The following is a 21,850-nucleotide window of genomic DNA, read 5'->3' as shown; positions in this document are numbered from 1 at the left end:
TATTATAATACCATTTAAAATATGTAAGAAGCTCCTACAGAATATACATAGAAGCAAAAGACAAGAGTTGTCTGAACTCAATTAATAAAATAAAATTCTCCTTAGCTGAAAGGCGAGAAGACCATACACAGATGGCTACGTGTATGGCTTTGATAGTCATGGAGCTTGGATAGGCACTTCATCATTCTGCCTACCTACATTTATCTGTTAAAATTATTATCAAATATCAGCCAGGATGCAGTCGTGAATCACGGGCTGCTCCTCGTCTTCAGGGGAATGATACAATGAGTGTCTATTCATCAGGGCGGCAATCGGCACAAGTAATTAGTTCCCTAGACTGAGATCTCCTACAAAGCCTATTTCACTCAGCACCACAAACATATGACGATGTAAAGCTAATGAAAGCTGCTAAAATTTGTTAACCTCTTCAGCCATCAATCCTTCTAATATTCAATGCTTCAGTCTTATGCAAAGGTGGTGAATTATTAATTTGTCATTCATCCATCCTTCTAAATTTTGAGTCAAATTAAATGATATCATTTTTCTTGATAACAATTAAAATTATAAGAGATGTTAAGCTGCTATTATAAAATTATTACAAAATTAGGTAACAATACGTTCTAGTACAATGCATGAGGGTGAAGTCAAATCCAATAGCTATTAAAGGATGTGTGCAATATTTTTTGTCATAGCATAGAAAAAAACAGAAGAATTATAAAATCATTCACAAATTAACAGGTAACTCAAAGACAGTATGTATAAATGCAATAATGAAAATTAAGAGGAAACAGAACTATGATATTTATTTTTGTGCCCTTTGATACTAACATTTGGCTGAAAGAAAAGCACCAATATATCAGGAACGGAGAATTTGCTCATACAATGAAAAACTTTTTAATATAAGTCTCATCTTCAAATATAAATGTAGTACCAAAAATTTAAAAATATTACAGTCCAAAAGAAAAGAAAAAAAAAGAACTTTATAGCTCACCACAGTGTTTATAATATCCTGAAGCTGTATCTCAAACTATCTTTCTCAATACAAATAGTTTAACTCCTGTTAACAATTTCAAATAATCTGAAGACAAACAAAAATCACTTATTTCAGAGCACAAATCTAGAGTATATTACAAAAATCTTCTAGAGAGCCCAAAATTTTCAATACATTTTCTCGAGAGTCTCTCCATAATAAAGCACTGCTCTGCAGGTGATACAGGTTACAAACCCTCAAGGAACTTAACTCATAAAAGAATAGCTATTAGCCTCATTTGAATTAAAAAATAGCATTATCATCCAATTTCTGATGCTCAGAGCAATACATGTTCTTTGGGGGATAAAAAAGCCATATTCATTTCTTTCAGATAAGGGTAATTACTAGCATGTTTAAAGTCATTTACATAGAAACAGACCTGGGCTTAAAAATCCAATGTTTTACCCCCCAATCCTACTCCTTCCAATAACATACACTCTTTGTATTAACTTTTTTTTTTTTAAGATTTTATTTATTTATTTGAAAGAGAGAGACAGTGAGAGAGAGCATGAGCGAGGAGAAAGTCAGAGGGAGAAGCAGACTCTCTATGGAGCTGGGAGCCCGATGCAGGACTCGATCCCGGGACTCTGGGATCATGACCTGAGCCGAAGGCAGTCGTCCAACCAACTGAGCCACCCAGGCGTCCCTGTATTAACTTTTATCACTGAAAAAATGAGGCATGGTTTGTCATTTTAGAACAGTATTGGAAAAAGGAATGTGTAGGTTTCAATCACCAACTTACTGTAAGTTCAGATCTTTCACATAAGGATTTCACTCTAAAAGCCCCTTATAGGGGAAAAGAAGATAAAAAATTGGCAAATTTGGCATAATCAAGTCAGCTATCTTCCCATGATGTTATGAATTAAATAAGTTGTATATTTTTGGAGCTATCACCAATGGTATGGCTAGAAAAATTTTTAAAAATGAAGTTCAGAAAACTCTTGGGGCGCCTGGGTGGCTCAGTGGGTTAAGCTTCTGTTTTTGGCGCAGGTCATGATCTCAGGGTTCTGGACTCAGTGGGGTCCTGGGGAGTTATGGACTCCTCCCCCTCAGTGGGGAGCCTGCTTCTCCCCTCTCTCTCTGCCTACTTGTGAACTCTGTCAAATAAATAAATAAAAATCTTAAAAAAAAAAATCAGAAAAGAAACCAACTGTTAATCAAATACAAGCATGGGTAAGATAAGAAATTATTATTCTGAGAATTTAGAAATATATATATATATCTGGATCACTGCACACCTTTATATATCTGAACTTATCAAAAAATATGTATTAATATGTGATACCACATTCACAAACTTAACCTCTATCCATTTCCACAAAAATGAAAACTAAGATCCCCAAAAGTATTCAAATTAAGGATGTGAGCCTAGGCCACATAACATTTGGAAATAAAATCTTCTCTATAAAAGGTGCTGTAGTTAGGTCCCCTACTAGTATACTCTTCAAGTACTAAAATCTCTAACTAATATAAATATACATATTTAAAAAGCTGTGGATGACACTGAAATTAAATGTTCTAACTTTTCTAATTATTTTCCCTGCTTCTTTGAGCTAATTTCAAAGCCTGAGGTTAAAATTACAATAAAAGCATAATTGTCTTTTGCTAAGTCATCTAATTTTCTTCATAATTAAAAAAAAAAAAAAACCTTCACACTTATCTGTCTATATACACATGCCTTTAACAAATCATTAAAATCTATCTACATAAAAGACTATAAAACAATGTCGTTTTAATATACAGAATTTGTATTTTCTATTCTACAAGAATAGAATCAAATAGACTGTTGAAATGCATCTTAGAAGGAAATATAACTCAAGCATTAATAATCTATCAATTCCCTTTCTGAGCTCCATTGTAGTCAGTGATTTGATCAAGTAAAATAAATAAACAAGTATGACCCAAATGAGAATCAGGTGGAAAAGGCAGAAGTAAAAGAAAGAATCAATTAATAACTAAGATATAATCCCCTTTCTTCCTCTAGTAGTTAAATTGCTCAAGTATAAATAATCTATTTTTTTCACATGTAAATTTTAAGACTTTATAAAGTTCAGGGTGTTTTGGAAAAGTCTAACACACCAAGGAGCCAATTAACAACGTGTAAATGGATGAATATTGTAACAGAATCCAAAAATATTTACTAATAACAATGACTGACTCTTTACCTTGAGCCAGCTGCCAGGAATACAAGAATTATTTGGATACTGTCCTGGTCTCATGGGGAAGACAGATGTGAAAATAAATAATGAGAATTCAAAAAACTATGCGTAACAGAGCAGAGCTCTATTAAATGGCTAGTAAACTGCACAACTCCAGGAGGCAGTGCTCCCATCAAAATTTGTATAAATGGCACTCCTGGATTTCTGCAATGCTCATTTTGGTTTTCTAAAGGAACACCCTTGAGAATGACATGGTGCCATAAGAATACCTCATCTTTTCCTCCTCTCCATACAATGCTCAAGCTCCTTTTTTTTTTTTTTTTTTTCTCCTAGAGTTAAATCTAATCTTGGGAAAGGGAAGAGAATGAGGCTCTTCAGATGCTATCAGTAGCAGAAATAGTGTTCAAACTAGGATTAAGTAACTGTCAAAAAAATCAAAAAAAGAGATAAAATTTAGTATACAGAATAAAATAATCAAGGAAAAAAGGGAACATTAACATGATTTCCCTGAAGTCATTAAGTTCATATTGCTTTATTAAAGTAGATTTTTATATTATTCTATTAAAGTTGGTTATATTAATTACTAAAAATCAGTGACAGCTACATATATATTCCAATTATTCTATAACTTAAAGGTACTAACACTTATTCAAATTTAGTCAGATATATGTATGTCTGCAATTACACTGTTATGTCATTTTATTGTAACTTGGATCTACATCAATGAAAGAATGCTAGTTGAAAAGAAAAACTGTCACAATGCAATTACATTAGAAAAATGTCCCGTTTTCCATCTTACCCACTTCCTTGTGACAATACCTAATACATCTTGATAGCCTTAACAAAAGTCAGCAATAAATTTTCTGGCTAAATAAAAGCTCTAAATCCTAAATAATTTTAGTACTTCACATCATATTTTAAAATTTTTATATTACCTGTTCTTTAAATTCCTGTATCTGGTTCGCTTTCATTTCTATATTTTTAGATTAAAAACTCATGCTAGATATTAGCTACAACTTAAACAAATGGTAACTTCTAAAAAGAAGTAAATATTTTCAGTGTACTGTCAGCTAGAAGATAAAAGTGTTTAAGTTCTAAAAGGGTTTCACTTTCTGCATAAATCTTGGTGAAATAATGTTCAGGTACTAAGGGCATCATACAATATAAAAGAATGCTTTATCTCACAAGCTGAAATCTGCTGTGCCTTCATGCAGATAAATAGAATATTAACTAAAACCAAGAACTATCTATAAATCAAATGGAGGTGATCTAGGCACTGTGCTGTCTTAATGAAAAGGAAAAAAAAAAAAACAAAACCTTCGACTACTTGGATCCAAAAGGAGGTATCTTCTAAAGCAGAATTATTTCTTTATTGAGGCCTGATACATAGATTTGATAATACATCAAGTCACTATAATACTGCATATACTATTTAATTATGTAAATAATATTTTATGTAGTTATGAATTTCTGCATGGTCTATTCAGTGTATTTCTCTGTTAGCTTTTAGAGACATCGAGACACTCATCTTCAATTATTATTGAGAATAATTTACAAAAATATCATTTTGTAACAAGGTCAATTCTTTAAGAAATAATCACATACTTTTCCCGGCTGCTGTTAGCCTATTAGTCATTCTTTTACTCACTTAGCATTTTTACCAGGAAGTAAGCAAAGTTATAAGAAAATAAAAATCTAGTGTTATCGTAACTACCAATTAAAACTCCAACAAAAGAAAAATGAAAAAAACATTTTAAATAAATGATGTTGAATACGAGAAGCCCTAAAACTCACCTCAGTAGCCACACTAGATAATTCTGATCTATTTTCCCCAAAAATGTGATTTAAAAAAAGTAATTCACCAAATATCTATTTAGTGCCAACTATGTACCAGTCTTGGTACATCAATATGAATAATGCTTTTATAATTTTCTCTGTTATAATCAGGACAAGAAAACCATCATATATCAAAAATAATATTTAAAATAGACAGCATTTATTGCATTTGGCTACTCTATGCTAGCCATCATGCTCTTTTATACACATTATCGCCAAGCCTCACAGCAACCCTACCAAAATACTGTTATTTTCACTTTAAAGATGGAGAAACAAGGCCCTACCCATCAATAGTAATTATGAACTTCAAAGCCAAAGAGATTTTCACATGACATTTCCTCTAGAAATTCACTGGATACTACTCAGTTATGATCAAAATATTAATTAACCCTGCCTGAGAGGATTAAGAATTCCATTAAGGTTTTAATGAGGATCTATTTTGTAAGTTCCATGAAGACAAGGGTTTATGTCTACCTAATTCACAGGCCAAGCACAGTAACTGGAACAAAGCAGGCACTAAATAAATAACCAATTAAAGAACAAGTGACTTTTTAAAAAGAAATTTAAATGATAAACCAGAGTCCGCTGGGAAAAATGGAAAAGGCATTCCAAGCAGAAGAAGGAGCATGGACAATGGTATAAAGACATAAAAAAGGAACCTTTATCTTAGGACCTTTGGGTAACAAAGGTCATTTCGAGGCAATCTCAGAGTGGCAAAAAGCTAAGGTAGGAAACATAAGTTTAGAAGCAGATTTCAAAAGTTCTTGTATAATTAATGGAAATAGTTCTCTGCACATCTTATAGTCCACAGACAGACAGCCAAGTTTCTCTCAAAAGAGGACCAATATGATTAGCCTTATATACTGCATGGCAACAATATAAACGGTGGCAGTAGGAATGGAACTTAAGGCTAGAATCCAAGAAACCTATCTGAAGTGGAATAGATAAGATTCAGTAAGACAGTCAATACAGAAGGTGAGGAAAAAGGGGATGAGAACAAACTTGAGGTTTCTGACAAAGGGGAAGTAAGGGGATAAAGATGCTACTTAACTGAAATGACAGCAGGTTAAGTAGGTGTGCTTGGAGAATAATCATGTTCTGGACACCTAATAACTTCTGGGCAGGTATGTCCAATAAGAAATCACTGTAACTTGGGAACTCAAAAAAGCAGCCTGGGCTAGAGATAGGAAATTGGGAGGCTGCTAAGTGTTGGGAGTTGAGGAATTTAGATTTTCATCTAACAAAAATTTACTGAGTCCTTATTATAAGTTTGATATTTGCTAGATGCAGAGAAAACTATATTTTAAGGACAGCAGAAGAGTGAAAATAAAATCTGTGAAATTTCAATATTTAAACACTGCAGAAGAGGAAAGCATCACTGAAACTGAGAAAAAGTTCCTTACAATCAGTAAGATACTGAGGGAATCAAAATAGAATGGTGCCAAAAAAGACAAAGAAGCAAAGTCTCTTCAATGCAGCGAGTGGGCAGCAATACTGAATTCTACATTAAAAACGTTTAGAAGGGTAGGGTATCTGACTGGCACAGTTGGCGGATGCTACTCTTGACTTCCGTGTTGGCAGTTTGAGCCCCACACTGGGTGTTGTTACTTAAAAATAAAATCTTTAAAAAAAAATGTTTGAAGGATGAAGAATGAAGAAAAGCTTTTATGTTTCTGCATTTTAAGATATATAATCTGTATGCTATGAAGTTCACCTGTTTAAAATGTAAAATTTAATAGTTTTTAGTATACCTACAGAGTTGTGCAGCTGTCAACATAATCTAATTTTAGAATATGTTTATTTTTCCCCAAAGACATCCCACATCCCATACCAGTTATTTTCCATTTTCCCTTCCTTGAGAATGGTCATGTAGAGGACTTCACAGGATGCAGGACAGAAGGTAGGTAAATGTGTTTGCTCTGACTTGGATCTTCTTAAGTCTGGACCAATTTTAAAATAAGGCATTGGTAATAGGCACTTTTTATCCATACTGTAATTTTTTGGAGAGCCTAATGCTATGAGAATACATAATTTTTAAAAAACATTTCCAGGATCTCTAAAGTACCAAAAAACTGAGTTTTTTTGTTTTTTTAAGATTTTATTTATTTGAGAGAGAGAGAGCACAAATAGGGGGAGAGAGAGAGACAGACAGAGAGACAAGCAGACTCCTCGCTGAGTGGGCAGCTTAACAGAGGATTCCATTTCAGGACCCCATGATCATGACCCAAGCTGAAACCAAGAGTTGGACATTCAACCAAATGAGTCACTCTGGTACCCGAGAACTGAGTTTACCTTTTAAGAGAAACTCATTAAAATCAAATGTATAATTAATTCATACTGTAAGATATAAAATAGCTAAAGTTTGGCAGCAATTTATATTAAAGACCAATAATCTTTACAATTTCTGGATAGGATATAAAAATATTTGGTCCCATTTATTGTAAAGGACTTAAAATTAATCACCTTAGCTCTACCATATACCAGATCTATGATCTCTACATAAATCGTTTATCATCTTTGGGCTTCTGTCGCCTTACACAGAATAATTGTAACTTGTTTAGCCCACACTACAAGGCCATAGTGAGGAATCAAATGAAATGGGAGTATGTGAAATTGCTTCAAGAACAGCAAAATGTTGTAAAGGTAAGGTAGGGGTTTTAGTTAATAATGAATTTACATGTTGCTACTTCTACATTACTTTGATAAAAGCATGTGCTTACAGTGGTATTATGAGTCACTTCAGACATGATTTAATTTTTTTTTTTGACAGACAGGGATCACAAGTAGGCAGAGAGGCAGGCAGAGAGAGAGAGGAGGAAGCAGGCTCCCCGCAGAACAGAGAGCCCGATGCAGAGCTCGATCCCAAGACCCTGGGATTATGACCTGAGCCGAAGGCAGAGGCTTAATCAACTGAGCCACTCAGGTGCCCCTCAAACATGATTTAAAAACAAAAACCTAAGAAAGCTCTGATTAAAATGCCCTCAAATGGCCCCTGATAATAATTAGCTCCAATTTCCCAGCAATGATTAACTTTCTTTCTTTAAAGATTTCCCTATGTTGGACATTTTATATAAATGGAATCATACAATATGTAGAATTTTGTGGCTGGCTTCTACCATTTAGAATAATGTTTTTGAGGTTCATCCATGTTGTAGCATGTAATAGTACTTCATTCACAGTACATTTTGTTTGTCCATTTCTCAGCAGATAGAAATTTGAATGTTTCCATTTGGAAGGGGGAAATCTTGGATTTTATAATTAGAAAATTGAAGTACTCATTTGGTTACCTACCTAGCATTCACTTCTCTCCCCTTTCCTCTTTTCTGAGAAGTGCAACTTTCCTAATTATTTTCTCATAACAATTACAGTTTTGCTCAAATATCACTTCTTTTATGGTTTGATAACTTACAGAAAGTGACTGTAAGCCAATTATGACAATCCTGTTGTTCTTGTCAGATTCCAGACCTGTGACTGGTTCCAGAATCTAGCTTCAAACAAATCATTGCACAACATTTTTGCCTGGCAATCATTTTTCAACAATCTGAAATGCAAAACTTTTATTCAGTGGTTAAGACAGTAGTTCCCTTTCTCCTGATGGGCTGAAATAAGGAAATGTTAGATCCAGTTGTCAGGAGTTATAACACAACCATGAAGAAGACAGAGTGGGTTAAAGTTTTTATACCCAGAACTGCAAAAAAAGATGGAACTGAAGACCTGCCCCCAAGAGTTTACACACCTATACCTCTTATAATAAAAGATAATATACTTCTTCACAAGTTATTGAAATAAAGATTTTCACTTCATTTAGAGCCAAGTGCCTTTGAAACCATCTAACAGATACAAGAATTACTGGCAATGCCATTAGCAATTTGATTACAGTTGTGGAAGGAAAACTAGATAATAGGGAACACTTGTTTTGGTGGAGATAGTTTGGTGGAGATTTGGTGGAGATAATTTGACCTTGAAAAAAATTATTTGACAATGAAAGAAATTAGGGAAATAGGGTGTTGGTTTAAAGAGGGTCAAGAATATATGTAAGCATGTTTGAAGATGGAAAAGACTAAGTTCAAAAAATATATTAAGACTGAAGATGACATGTGGGAGAAGGGCAAGGACAGCATTATAGAGATAGAAGAGGTATGATCCTATAAAGAGAGTGTACTTCCCTGGAAGTGAAAAAAGTCACCTCCTTCTCATTGGCAAGATGGAAGGATGTAAAGCTCTGTACATTAACAAGTTTAGGGTTTAAAAGAATAAAAACTGAAGATCTGATTTTGGCCTGATAATTTCTGTTTTCTCTACTCAATAGCAAGCTTCTTTTTTTAAAAAGATTTTATTTATTTATTTGACAGACAGAGAGCTCAAGTAGGCAGAGAGGCAGGCAGAGAGAGAGAGGAAGGGAAGCAGGCTCCCTGCTGAGCAGAGAGCCCAATGCTGGGGTGCCCCTACAATAGCAAGCTTCTAACAGAAGAACAGAATAGAGAGGTAAAAATTAGAATGAGCTGCTTTGGGGAATATGAAAGAAAGCGGACTAAAAGCAAATTTAAGAATGGCTAAGTAGTTACAAAGGTCTAGCTGAGATCCGAAACCATTCATCTAGAGTGGCACTCTTTACAAATGTGATTTTTGACTCCCAGCTACACTCCGCAATCTAAGAACAAGTCTAAAAAGAGCAGCCAGCAAAACTTACTCAAGATTTTGGAGTGATATGGTTGACAGGCCAAAATACAGAAGGTGAAGGAGAATGAGTAGGCTGGTGCGGATGTCTGGGTTGGGTAAGAATGATAAACCTGTGCTCTTTTTGGACCTCTGTAACTTAATATAGGGTTTATCAGATATTGATTTATTGAGAAACCAAATTTACCCTGTTTTCCACATCACTAACATTTATAATAATTTGGTTTCTGAATTAATTAATCAATATATGTTTAATCAATGTATCAAGCCCCTTTACTTAATGAGTTTCCAACTTTTATTAAAACATGTCTAGAATGAAAGAATGAAAGCTTATGAACATGCTTGAAGACTGTCTTCAGTCTACGATCTATAGGGTCACTCTAGTCAAGAGTCACAGGGCTGGACAATGTGCATGCAGAGAATGAGCTGAAGTCTCAGAAAGACAGGATCTCTTTCTTCTTTTCTTTAAGATTTTATTTATTGATTTGACAGAGAGAGACACAGCAAGAGAGGGAATACAAGCAGAGCAATGGGAAAGGGAGATACAGGCTCCCTGCTGAGCAGAGAGCCCAATGATCCAGAGCAGATCCAAGAGCAGAGAGCACTTGATCCCAGGACTCTGGGATCATGACCTGAGCCAAAGACAGATGTTTAAGGACTGAGCTACCCAGTCGCCCTAGGACCTCTTTCTTTTGAGAATTAGGTTACACTGTGCTCCTGGAAAAGGGAGAGGAACTAAAAATTACTGACTGCCCACAGTATATCAGACACTCTGATAAGAATTTCACATGTGGTCTCTTTTAATTCACAGAACAATGCTTTAAGTTAGGAATATAATTCCAATTTAACAAGTTAAATCCCAATTTTGCTACTAAAAAACAGAGCTAGACTTCACATCTGTGACTTTCCATTATTTAAAAACTTTTATTTATTTATTTTTTTTAAAAAGATGAACCCTAATGCCCCTCACTGGCAATCCTGTTAGGACGCGCCTCACTTTTGTTTTTTTTTTTTAAAGATTTTATTTATGTATTTGACACAGAGAGATCACAAGTAGACAGAAAGGCAGGCTGAGAGAGAGGGGAAAGCAGGATCCCTGCTGAGCAGAGAGCCCGATGCAGGGCTCAATCCCAGAACTCTGAGATCATGACCCAAGCTGAAGGCAGAGGCTTAACCCACTGAGCCACCCAGGCACCCCTATATCACATTTTTGTGGTTGTTGTTAAGATAGTTTATAAGTTATAGAAAGAGAGAGAAAAAAAGCAAAGAGGTATCAGCCACCTTAGTATGGCACTTTTATCTTTAAATAAATAATTTAAAGGCTTAAATGCAGCAGCAACCCACCACAATCCAATACTCCCTGCCTTTAACCTAAAACTCTTAGGAAAATACTGATGAAAGCAAATAACTGATTTTGACTAGCATAAAAAATATTATATACTTGCTTTGCAAGCTAGATAAGTTAGTGAAAAATATGTACTCCTCATCCACAGGGACAAAAGGGCTTATTACGTTACACTTCCAGGTTTTTATGACAGTTGGAAGCCACTTCTTTCAATAGTTGCTGTCATCTCGCAGAAACTTTGCAGTACTTTCAATTTTGAAGCAATTATTCACATTCTGAAATTATTTATTTTCCTCACTTTACTACATTTCAGTTTGTCTGGCTCTGAATGACCAGTACTGTTTTGGCTTAATTATATTCATTTACAAATATTTTTTAAGTGCCCACTACTATTTAAAAAGGTTGAGGTGCTATAATGGATACTCATCTAAGGAAAACAGTCTGTAATCTCAAGGCACTTACAATCTAATAAATGGGATAAAATGAATTATATGGCATTAAGATCAATGCCATAAGAAAAGTAAAAATCCAGAGCTTTGGAAATTGAAAAAAAGGAATAAGTGATCACATATGTTTTAAAGAGATCAGGAAATGCTTTAAGGAGCAAGCGATTTTTTTGAAAAAGATCCATAAGAAGGGGTCAAGTTTCAGCTGATATACAAGGAAGAAGATGGCATTGTAGGCTTTTCAGCAAAAGTACAGAGGTCAGAAAATTGGAAGCAGTCCTTTTGGTTGGCCCCAGTAGAAAATGAGGTATAAAATAATTATGGGGGCCTGGACATATCATAAAAGACAGGGATGAAAAACTAATGAGTTTATATTTCACTCATTCACTCACTCACTCATTTAATCAACAAACACTTATTGAATATCAATGATGCATAAGGACCTGTACCAGGCAGAGAAGATTTACAGTTATTTGATGATAAAGAAAGTTATTATCCTCAAGGACCTCACAGTACAATGGAAGAAATAGACATATGAAGAGACAATTGTAATACACACAAAACATTCTTTGGGAACAAAGTGAAAGGGCATTATCCAAAGTAACAGAAGACTTCCTGGAAGGCAATAATAACACACAAATTGAGTCAAAGAGTTAACAGATGTTTACCAGGAGAATAAGGAAAGGAAAAGCATTCTTTCTGAGAGAACAGCATTCGCAAAGCCAAAGAAGAAACAACTAGGTATGTGTTAAACTGAAATGTTTCTACAATTTTGGGGCAGTACAGGCAACAGGGGCCAAAGAAGAAGCTACAGAAATAAGAAGGGGCCGGATCACAGAGAATCATTTGAAGAGTCCAATTCCTGTTTAAAAGCCTATGACTTTTTTCAGGACTGACCACAGTTAGTTATAAAGGCCTTACCTGTCAGGCATCACAGGGAAAGCTGCCCTCCACTAGCCCCAAACTAGACTTCATATATAGCCAATGAACTCCAGTCTCTAAAGGAAGTTGTACTCAAGGACTTAGGACCCACTGGCCAGTCATATTCTTAGGATAACTGCATTCCTAGCCTTTGCACCTTTATCCCAAAGTTTCTTTATCTGAAGCCTTAGGCAGAGGTCATTTTCAGGCACGCTGCCCAGAACTTTTTAGCAGAGAAAGAAAGGGAAACCCGGAAGACACTTTTCCCCACTCTCACTCAGTCTACTCTGAGCTCTTTTCTTTTTCCGTCTTCTAACTTCATGGTCCATAAACTGCTATATAGTCTTTTGTTCAGAGTTTCCTCAACAGTGAGATGACCCCAACATCTAGACTGATCTATACTAATCCACACGGATTAACCTGACCTTCCAACAGTGCAGGATATGGCAGGATAATGGAAATGGAAATGGGAGGATAATGGAACAAGGGGAGTCCTGCAGTTTTAGACTATTGCTTATACCACCAGAGCAAGTTATTAAAGCCTTACTCTTTCATTTCTGGTTTGTGGCTATAATCAGCTACTCTGATCCTTGGTTGCTTGGCTCTCTCCTAGCTCAGCTGAGCTCCTGACATTATCCATATCATCTTAGAGAGTTGGCTTTTGTCTTTTAGCAGTAGGGAGATACAGAAGAGTTTTAAGCTTTACGTTTTAAGTATTATGACTGCAGAACAGTAACTTTAGGAAATATACAAAAGAAGAAATATCATAAATGAGAACACAAGTAAGGAAGTTATTAGAATAATTTAAGCAAGATAAGGGTTTTCAACATTAACTTTTTAAATTTCCTATTTCTCTGATTTATCCCATTAATGTGTTATTGAAATGTGCTAAATTTCTCTGTGATACAAGGAAGGCAATAAATAAGGCATGAAAATAAAGTTCAAGGACATAAAGCAATTTATTCAAAATAAAATGGGCTCCAAAGCATATGATGTATAAAGTTGATTAAATGTTATATGCAGTAAGACAGGCCAAAACTCAGGTAGAGATCAAGTCCTGAAGCTGAGTAGAGATGGGAAGAGAACATAAAAATGGCTCAGTAAATGCTACATCCACTCAGCCCAGAAATGACATGCAAGTCCTCTACCTACATATATTCCTTTGTCTTACCAAGTCACATGACTCCACAAAGGAAATGTGATTCCTGGTTGGGTACCCATTTCCCAGCAAAAGATCTACACAATGGAAAGACAGAATGAAACTATGATGATCAGCTACCATATCTGCCACAAGTAACAATATATATACCATAAAAGTCACTGAATTCTGGATATATTTTGAAGGTTGGGTTGAAAGAACATGCTGATAGATCATACCTGGGATATGAAAGGAAAAGAGAAAATGATATTATAAGGATTTTGGTCTCAGAAACTAGAGACCATTTTCTTTCAGAGAAAGAGAATGTGAGAAAAATAGGTTTCGATAAAGGTCAGGAATTTGGTTTTAGGCATGTCATGTTTGGGATGCCCATAAGCAATCTGTGACAGAGGGGCTATTACCAAACCAATTTTCCTCTTCTACCTAAACAAACAGCTAAGCCACATTTTCAATCTCCTTTGCAATTAGGCATAGCTATATGACTGAGCTCTAGTCAGTAAAATATGAGCAGAAATGATACAAGCCAGTTACAAACCTAGTCTATAAAACTTTTTGATACACAGTTGTCCATGATCCTTCCAATGGCTTGATGCAGATGACAATCTTGGAAGTCAAGAACTAAAGACAATGGAGTTTTAGAATAAATCACTTATCAGAAACATCTATTCCATACCTTATATGAAAAAGAAATACAGTTCTACTATGGTTAGCCACTGAATGATATTTTGGGATTTATCTATTAAAGGAGCTTGTATTGCTACAAACAACAAATATCCACACAGAGATGTTGAGCTGACAATTAAATATGATTGTGCAGTTCAAAGGAAAGAATCTCACAGGATATATAATCTGGGAGTCAACAAAATATCGTTTCTATAATATAGACAGGTATGAACTGGTTAAGATAGTAAAGGAAGTTGGTAGAGCGAGAGAAAAGGAATACTCCAAAGACTAAAATCTGAGTAACCCCCCAAATAAAGAGGTTGACCATATTATATAAGGAGAAACCAACAAGGAATTTTGAAGAATGGCCACTGATAGGAGAAATATCAGATGTCTATGGTTTCCCAGAAACCAAATGGAAATACATTTCAATTAGCAATAATCACGCCTCGGATAAACCTCATTGGCTACGATACTGCCACTGCGCAAAGCTAGGAAATACATTTCAAAGAAGAGTCAGTACTCAGACATACCAAAGGTATCAGTTCATCCAGGAAGATGAAGATTGAGAACTGACTATGTGATATGGCAATATAAATGTCACAGGTGACCTAGAAAAGAACTGTTTCAGTAGAATGGTAAGAGAAAAGCCTCAGTTAGTGAGTTCAAGAGAGAGCAAGAGAAGAGATACTCAGCAAAGAAACAAATCTTTCAAAGTTCTTCAAGCATAATAAAGAAGCCCTCTATATTCCCTACAGGACACAGTGTATTATAAACACTGGGGGAGGAACCCCTAAAAATAACATTAAATAAGTCATAGAATTTTTCCATATAAAGAGATTCCACTAGATCTGGACACAAAAGTAGAATATCCTAGATACATAAGAATATGTTTAATTTGAAAAGACAAAAAGTGAAAAATCAAAAAGATGTCTAAGGGTTCATTTATATTTGATACATTAATCTGCAGAGGCAAGGATTCTAGTGTATTGTACAGGCAAGTTTATTAATTAGGGCTTGTACATCAAATATTGATACTCAATATCAATATTCAACTTTGAATAGGAAGAGAAAGACTAAGAGAAATGGTCCCTAAAAATTCATTAATGGAGGCGCATGGGTGGCCCAGTGGGTTAAGCCACTGCAGCTCAGGTCATGATCTTGGGGTCCTGGGATTGAGTCCACATTGGGGGGGTCTCTGCTCAGCAGGGAGCCTGCTTCCCTCTCTCTGCCTGCCTCTCTGCCTCCTTGTGATCTCTGCCTGTCAAATAAATAAATAAATAAAATCTTTTAAAAAATTCATTAATGGGAACTGAAATAGTCTAATAAGCAAGGTCACTATCTATATTAATTTCAATAACTAAAATATAGACTATCTCAAAAAAGAAACCCACAAAGAACCAAATAAATTTTAGTAATGAAATACAGAATCCTGTATAATCACATTATTAATGTAAACTGAGAAGGCTATAAATGGAAAAGTACAATAGTATACAGTTAAAATGAATAACAAACAGCACTACCAAATCAGATAACTTAATGTCTGTGTTGGAGCTTTCATATATTCTAACTGTGGTGTGTACACAGTGACCACACAGGCTACACATCCATTTTGTTTTAAAGTTCTTTGCTATAGTCACTAAAGCTCATCTCTTAATCATATTAGAATACTATCACATTAACATGCACTGCTGTAAGATTCCCCTCTGAGAATTTATATTCTTGCCTTTCTATCCATATTATCAGTTTTTCAAATTATTGTAGTTAAAAGTTTACATTTCGGGGGCCCTGGGTGGCTCATTCGGCTAACCGGCTGCCTTCAGCTCAGGTCAGGATTCCAGGATCATGGGATCCAGCGCCCCCCCCCCCCACCGGGCATTGAGCCTCCCCCTCTCCCTTTGCCTGCCATGCCCCCTGCTTCTATGCATGCTCTCTCTCCTCCCCTCTTTCTCAAATAAAAAAAGTTTACTTTTCATTATTCTACTTAATTCATTTGGTTTTAGGTGCTGGGCTAAGGACAGCTAGTATGGCTGGAATAAAAAAAAGAAGCAAATTATTCTCATATAGTTTACTATCTTGTCTGAATGATTATCTCAAAAGATATCTTGCACAGAAGAGAGTCATTTTTAGTAAATGAGGCTTGTGCAGGCTAACAAATATATAAATGAGACATAGAAGTGTTCCAAAGGGTTCAGGAGATTCCCTCAATCCTGTTTTTACTAAGAGATAGGAAAATTAAGTTGTTTGAGTTGCAGTTCTTCCCTTTCAACTCCCAATATCTGGGAAAATGACTTTTTTTTTTTTTTAAAGAATAAAGCTATAAACCCCCAAGCTTAAAATTTGTATAAAAGTAATTAGTTGTCTTCTCAATAAAAGACCAATCTTTTCAGTCTTAATCTTCTCAAACAGCAATAAGCTATGCTGGTTAAGCTGCTTTTGTTAAGACCTTTTTAGCTTATTACAAGTATAAAGCAACCTGCTAGTTTGTTATAAAATTTTCCTTGGTCACAAAAGTGTTAAAATACTGTTTATTTCAACTATGTAGTAAATTATAGCAAACAGGGTATATATCCAAGATAGCAGTCCAAATCAAAAATCTACTAAATATCTACTAAAATCAAAATATCTACTTAAAATTCAGTAAGATAAATAAAACAATCAATTAGAGACTAACACCAGGAAAAACCCACATATTTTCATTTCCTGGAAAAATAAATGCAACTGCTGAAAAAAATGCATTACTTTTTAAAAGAGAAAGTGTTATTTCTGATTTTTATAAGGTTATTATCAATCCAAGTTGAAAAAAAACACACACAGAGAGGTAGATGTTGTTTAAATACCTTATGGTTTCATTTTACACTTCTCATATCAGGGTGAAGTCTTAAAAGTAATTCAAAAGGAAAATGAAAGTATTTTACTGAGAAGATAGAGTCCATATGTTCTTCAATCTGGAAACCCATTGGGAAAAAGACTTGAGTTTTTAAAAACTGAATTTTGACAATTGGAAGCTGATGTGGCTGTTTCTTCTCTCCGTGAAGATTTGAATCATTCTCAGGGGGAAGGAAGCAGATCTTTATCAAGTATAGCAAAGCTTAACACCTGCGTAACTCCAAATTACTTAGAAAAAATTTAGTGAATCTAGAATTTCACAATGTGGGCTTATAATAAATACTTACTTCTAAGTTTAAAATATTTCTATAAGCATAGTATAACTCATGCCTATATATATGGGTCTGTCTATATTTCAAAATCTATACTTTTTAACTCCATCTCAGTGAGTCTATTTCCTTTTGCTATACATATTTAAACATCATTTTTTTATTTCTATTGTTAAAACTGTAACAATGCATTGTAACTATTTATATATTGGCAATACTATTACATACATTACATACATTACCTACATTACATCCAGAACAGGATCTTTTTTTTTTTTTCACTTTGTATGAACCCTCAGCTTCTAGCACAATGCTCAGGACGTAGCATACACTTTTAAAAGTCTGCCAAAAAGATAAATATGTAACTTCTTTATCCTAATCACTCTTTTCTAGATTTATATGAAGTTGATATATTCAGAGTTAAAATGATTTTGTTCTCAAAGTCAAGGTAAAAATGGGCTACAGTTTTTAAAGGAGCCTCAATTCTATACAATACTGTATGAATTAGATAATGTGTGCTCTACTACTAATGCACATGATTTCTAATTTAATGTAACAACCAAAATAATTTTTTTTTTTACTGTTTAAGATTGTATTACAAAGTTTATGTTTAATACAGTCGTTATACAGAAGGGGACATTTTTTATCTTGCTCCTTTAAAAAGAAATGCACACAATTAATTTACTTTGAATTAATTATGTAACAAACTATAGTTTGCTGACAAATACATCTTTTTTTTTTAATTTTTTATTTTTTATAAACATATATTTTTATCCCCAGGGATACAGGACTGTGAATTGCCAGGTTTACACACTTCACAGCACTCACCAAAGCAAAATAATTTTTTATTACATATAATGTGAAGGGTGATTTACTAACATATATTGACATTTTTAAGTGTATAATAAAAACAATTCTCAAACAGCAAAAAATTATATCAGACTTAAATAAAATAACTAAGATATAATTTTATTATGTAGTTAGGTAAAATTGCCCAGTAGAAACCTCTTATGTTTTAGCTTCTTCCCCTCCAAACTCTTTTCCTACTTTGAGGAAAAATACAGTGGAATAAAGGATAAAGAAGGCAAAAAATTTGTAAGAAAAACAACAACTCTTAGTAAAAGCAATTAAAGATACATTGCACGAAAATGTAAATTACTGCCATAAGTATATTCCGAACATCTGTTTTGAAAGATGTTACTTATGATGATTCCAATGCTCTTCATATACCTGATCTCTTCTATCATTAAACTATTTTTTAAACATTTCTAAGTTCTAGAAAAACTCTAGGATTTCTAATTACTGTTTTTGTTTATTCCTTATCTATTTATTTATTTATTTATCTGACAGAGAGACAGAGTGAGAGAGGGAACACAAGCAGGGGAGTGGGAGAGAGAAGCAGGCCTCCCATGGAGAAGGACCCTGGGATCATAACCCAAGCCAAAGGCAGATGCCCAATGACTGAGCCACCTAAGTGCCCCAACAGAAGTTATTTTTGTTTATTCCTTAATAAATTTTGTATATTCTAAGTTGTATTTCAATATATACCTTAAAAAAAATTGTGTCACTATGTAATAGTACTGTAAAAGCAGCATGATATATGAAAAACAGCACCAGGAAGAAAAAAGTATCTAGATTTTAGTTCTGACTTCATAATTAATTAGCTATTGGATCCTGAGTAAACCCATTTAATCTATTTGGGCCTCAGTCTCCTTTTCTATAAAATAAAAAGGCTGAATCTAATAATCTGCAAGTGTCTACCATTTCAAACTGCTATTACTTTGTTATTCTTTTATTTTTTACATAGATTTTGTTTGTTTATTTTAGAGCAAGCAAATGAGTGAGAGAGAGTGTGCACGCATACACACACAGGGGAGGGAGGAATGGGAAAAGGCAAAGGGAAAGGGAGAAGAATAAAAGCAGACTCCCGGCTGAGTGCAGAGCTTGAAGCAGGACAAGCCTCAAGACCCTGAGATCATGACCTAGGGAGAAACCTTAAAGTAGGATGCTCAACTTACTGAACCACCAGGTGCCCTATATTCTGTTCTTTTAAAAATATATATCCAACTACAAGAGTACTTCATACAGCTCTCTATGTACGTGTTCAAAATCTCATTACTTCCCAGTTCCACAGAAATCACATAGAATATTGTTTAAGGGCAAAAAATTTCATGGAATTAATTCTTTTGTTTCCCTATTATCATGTATTTCTCTTGGGAGTAAGGAGGACAGAAAGTAATAATGCTACACTTTTTTGACCAATGTAAAGAAGGTTTAGTATAGGTGAACACCCCTAGATGGAAACCAAGAACATTTCAGTGGATTCTTTCCTCTTCCTTGCTACCTGAGCCTGTAGAGCATACTGTGAATCAAGGAAGTAAGGGTAAACTAATCTTTGATAAACATATTGAGAAGAAAGCAACAGAATATTTTTCTTCATCTTGTTCAATGACATACAGTAGGACACTGAAGTTGAGGGGGGAGGTAATAACAAGGTTAAGATATTCAATACTTGATTTTAATGCAAGGGTCATTGTTTTGAATGCTTATGCTAATGATATGGGCTTGATATGGAACACTTACCACGTGAAAATAAGTATATAACCAATAAAAAGAAATTCTGAGGAATTCACAAAAAGAAAGGTAAAAGAAAGCTGACAGAATCAAATCTCAGATACACAAGAAGAAAGGTACTCTCAAGAACTACTTTGGGGAGCTTCAGGCTAAAGGCAACAGATGCAACCACTGGGCAGAGACAGTAGTCACCTAAGAGACTCTTTTAGGTTGATTTCACCTCCTTCCTCCCCTTAACTGCTCCTGGGCAGCAAAGAGAAGAACTGCCCACTCTTAGTTAAAGGGGTATGGACTCCTGGGTTAGAAGAAAGGCAATCCCTAGCTAGTCAATGATGACCAAAATGAGTAGGATACTCCTGCAAGCATATCAATTTCCCAGAAGCCCTGTCTACCCTTCATGCCATGAGGAGAAGTCCTTTGGCAGTATTTGATGACAGTATTTGTATATAATATCTTTTGATTTAGCAATTTCCCTTCTAGGTATGTATCCTACAGAAATACAATCTTGAAAAAAATTGATTATGTCTATTCACTTCTATACTTCTAAGAAGGAAATATTAGAAGCTAGCTAAAGATTCACCACTAGAAAAAGCTCAAATAAAATGTAGAATTTGTATACTACTATATGATTAACCTTTTAAAAAGAATGAGGTAAATAGATGTGAAATAGCAAGTGAAATGGGTAACTAGGTAAATAATGCATATAGTGCGGCCCCAATTATGTTTTTAAAAATTAAAAATTTTTAAAATGTAAAATTAAAAAAATTTTTTTCAAATATCTTTATCAATGTAAGAGAAGGAACCAGAGGATTATATATCAAACTATTCACTTCCTCAACGCAGAGAGGAAAGTAAGACCCACAGATAGGTATAGATAGTAAAGACTTATACACAGGATTATTGTATAAGAACATTATTGCTCTATATCTCATACAATTTAAAAAGAAAACAAAGTTTACCAGTTTGAATCTTGACTTGAGAAGTATCTTCCCCACTTAGATAAGAAAATTTTTTCTAACAATGTCCACAGCATTCTATTAAATTCAGTATGTTATAAATAACTGGATTGCCCTCTACCACAACACAAACATGCAAAAAAGCTATATGAACAAAATACATTTTTGTTTTCACTTTGTAAATATATTCAAGTAAAATTTTTAAAAAATCTATACCTTTTTTGAGTTTAACTGTCATTATTGTAAATACTTGAGGCAGCTATGTGCTAATTCTGTATTCTCACTGTGGTATGGAAAAAACCCAGGAAACTTACATGTCTGTGAACCTGGAGGGTTGCTGAAGCAGTCTGAATTCAGAATACTAAAATTCAGACATTCCCATGTCTTTCCCTCTGTGTTACAATGCTGATTTTGTCTCCACAGCAAGAAAGATCTAAAACGAAAAATTTACTACTATCCTAAAAATATTTTTGTCTTTAATTCACAAAAGTCACTGATACTTGTAGGCACTTACACCCCATACGTGACTTTTTCACCCATTTCAAGAAAGTTATCAAGAAGGTGTCATTCAATCAACAAAAGATAAGATCATATGAGTTCATCATCAGTTAAGAATCCTATTTTACATTTCTATTATAAATGTTAATCATTATTTGAATTACCTATGTGTTCAAACTTACTGTGACAACTCAGTTAAAAAAAAAAAAAAATTGCAGCTTTTTTCATAGGAAAATTGTGCCAAGTATGTCAAATTTGGTTACAGCTCTACGAAATTTGCTGCATTAGTAATTCCACAGTAAATTTAATAAATAACCGGGAATCCTAACATTTGCCTTTTTTTATATATATATATTTTCTTTTTTCACTTTAGAGAGAAAGAGAGTGAGCAGGGAGGAGTAGAGGGGAGGGAGAAAGAGAATCCTAAG

The 21,850-nt window shown here is 34.4% G+C and overlaps 1 protein-coding gene and 1 pseudogene across 4 annotated transcripts in view; both read right to left on the bottom strand.

Annotated features, from left to right (window-relative positions):
* Positions 1-21,850, bottom strand: part of LRBA (LPS responsive beige-like anchor protein) — a 742,234-nt gene that overhangs the window by 302,705 nt on the left and 417,679 nt on the right. The gene's annotated exons all lie outside the window — the stretch shown is intronic.
* On the bottom strand, positions 14,608-14,729 carry LOC131822796 (U4 spliceosomal RNA; annotated as a pseudogene).

The sequence above is a fragment of the Mustela lutreola genome, chromosome 1 (genome assembly GCF_030435805.1).
Source record: "Mustela lutreola isolate mMusLut2 chromosome 1, mMusLut2.pri, whole genome shotgun sequence".
In the NCBI taxonomy this organism is placed as follows: domain Eukaryota; kingdom Metazoa; phylum Chordata; class Mammalia; order Carnivora; family Mustelidae; genus Mustela; species Mustela lutreola.
The sequence above is the reverse complement of the archived record's forward strand: the minus strand, read 5'-3'. Positions and strand labels throughout refer to the sequence as shown.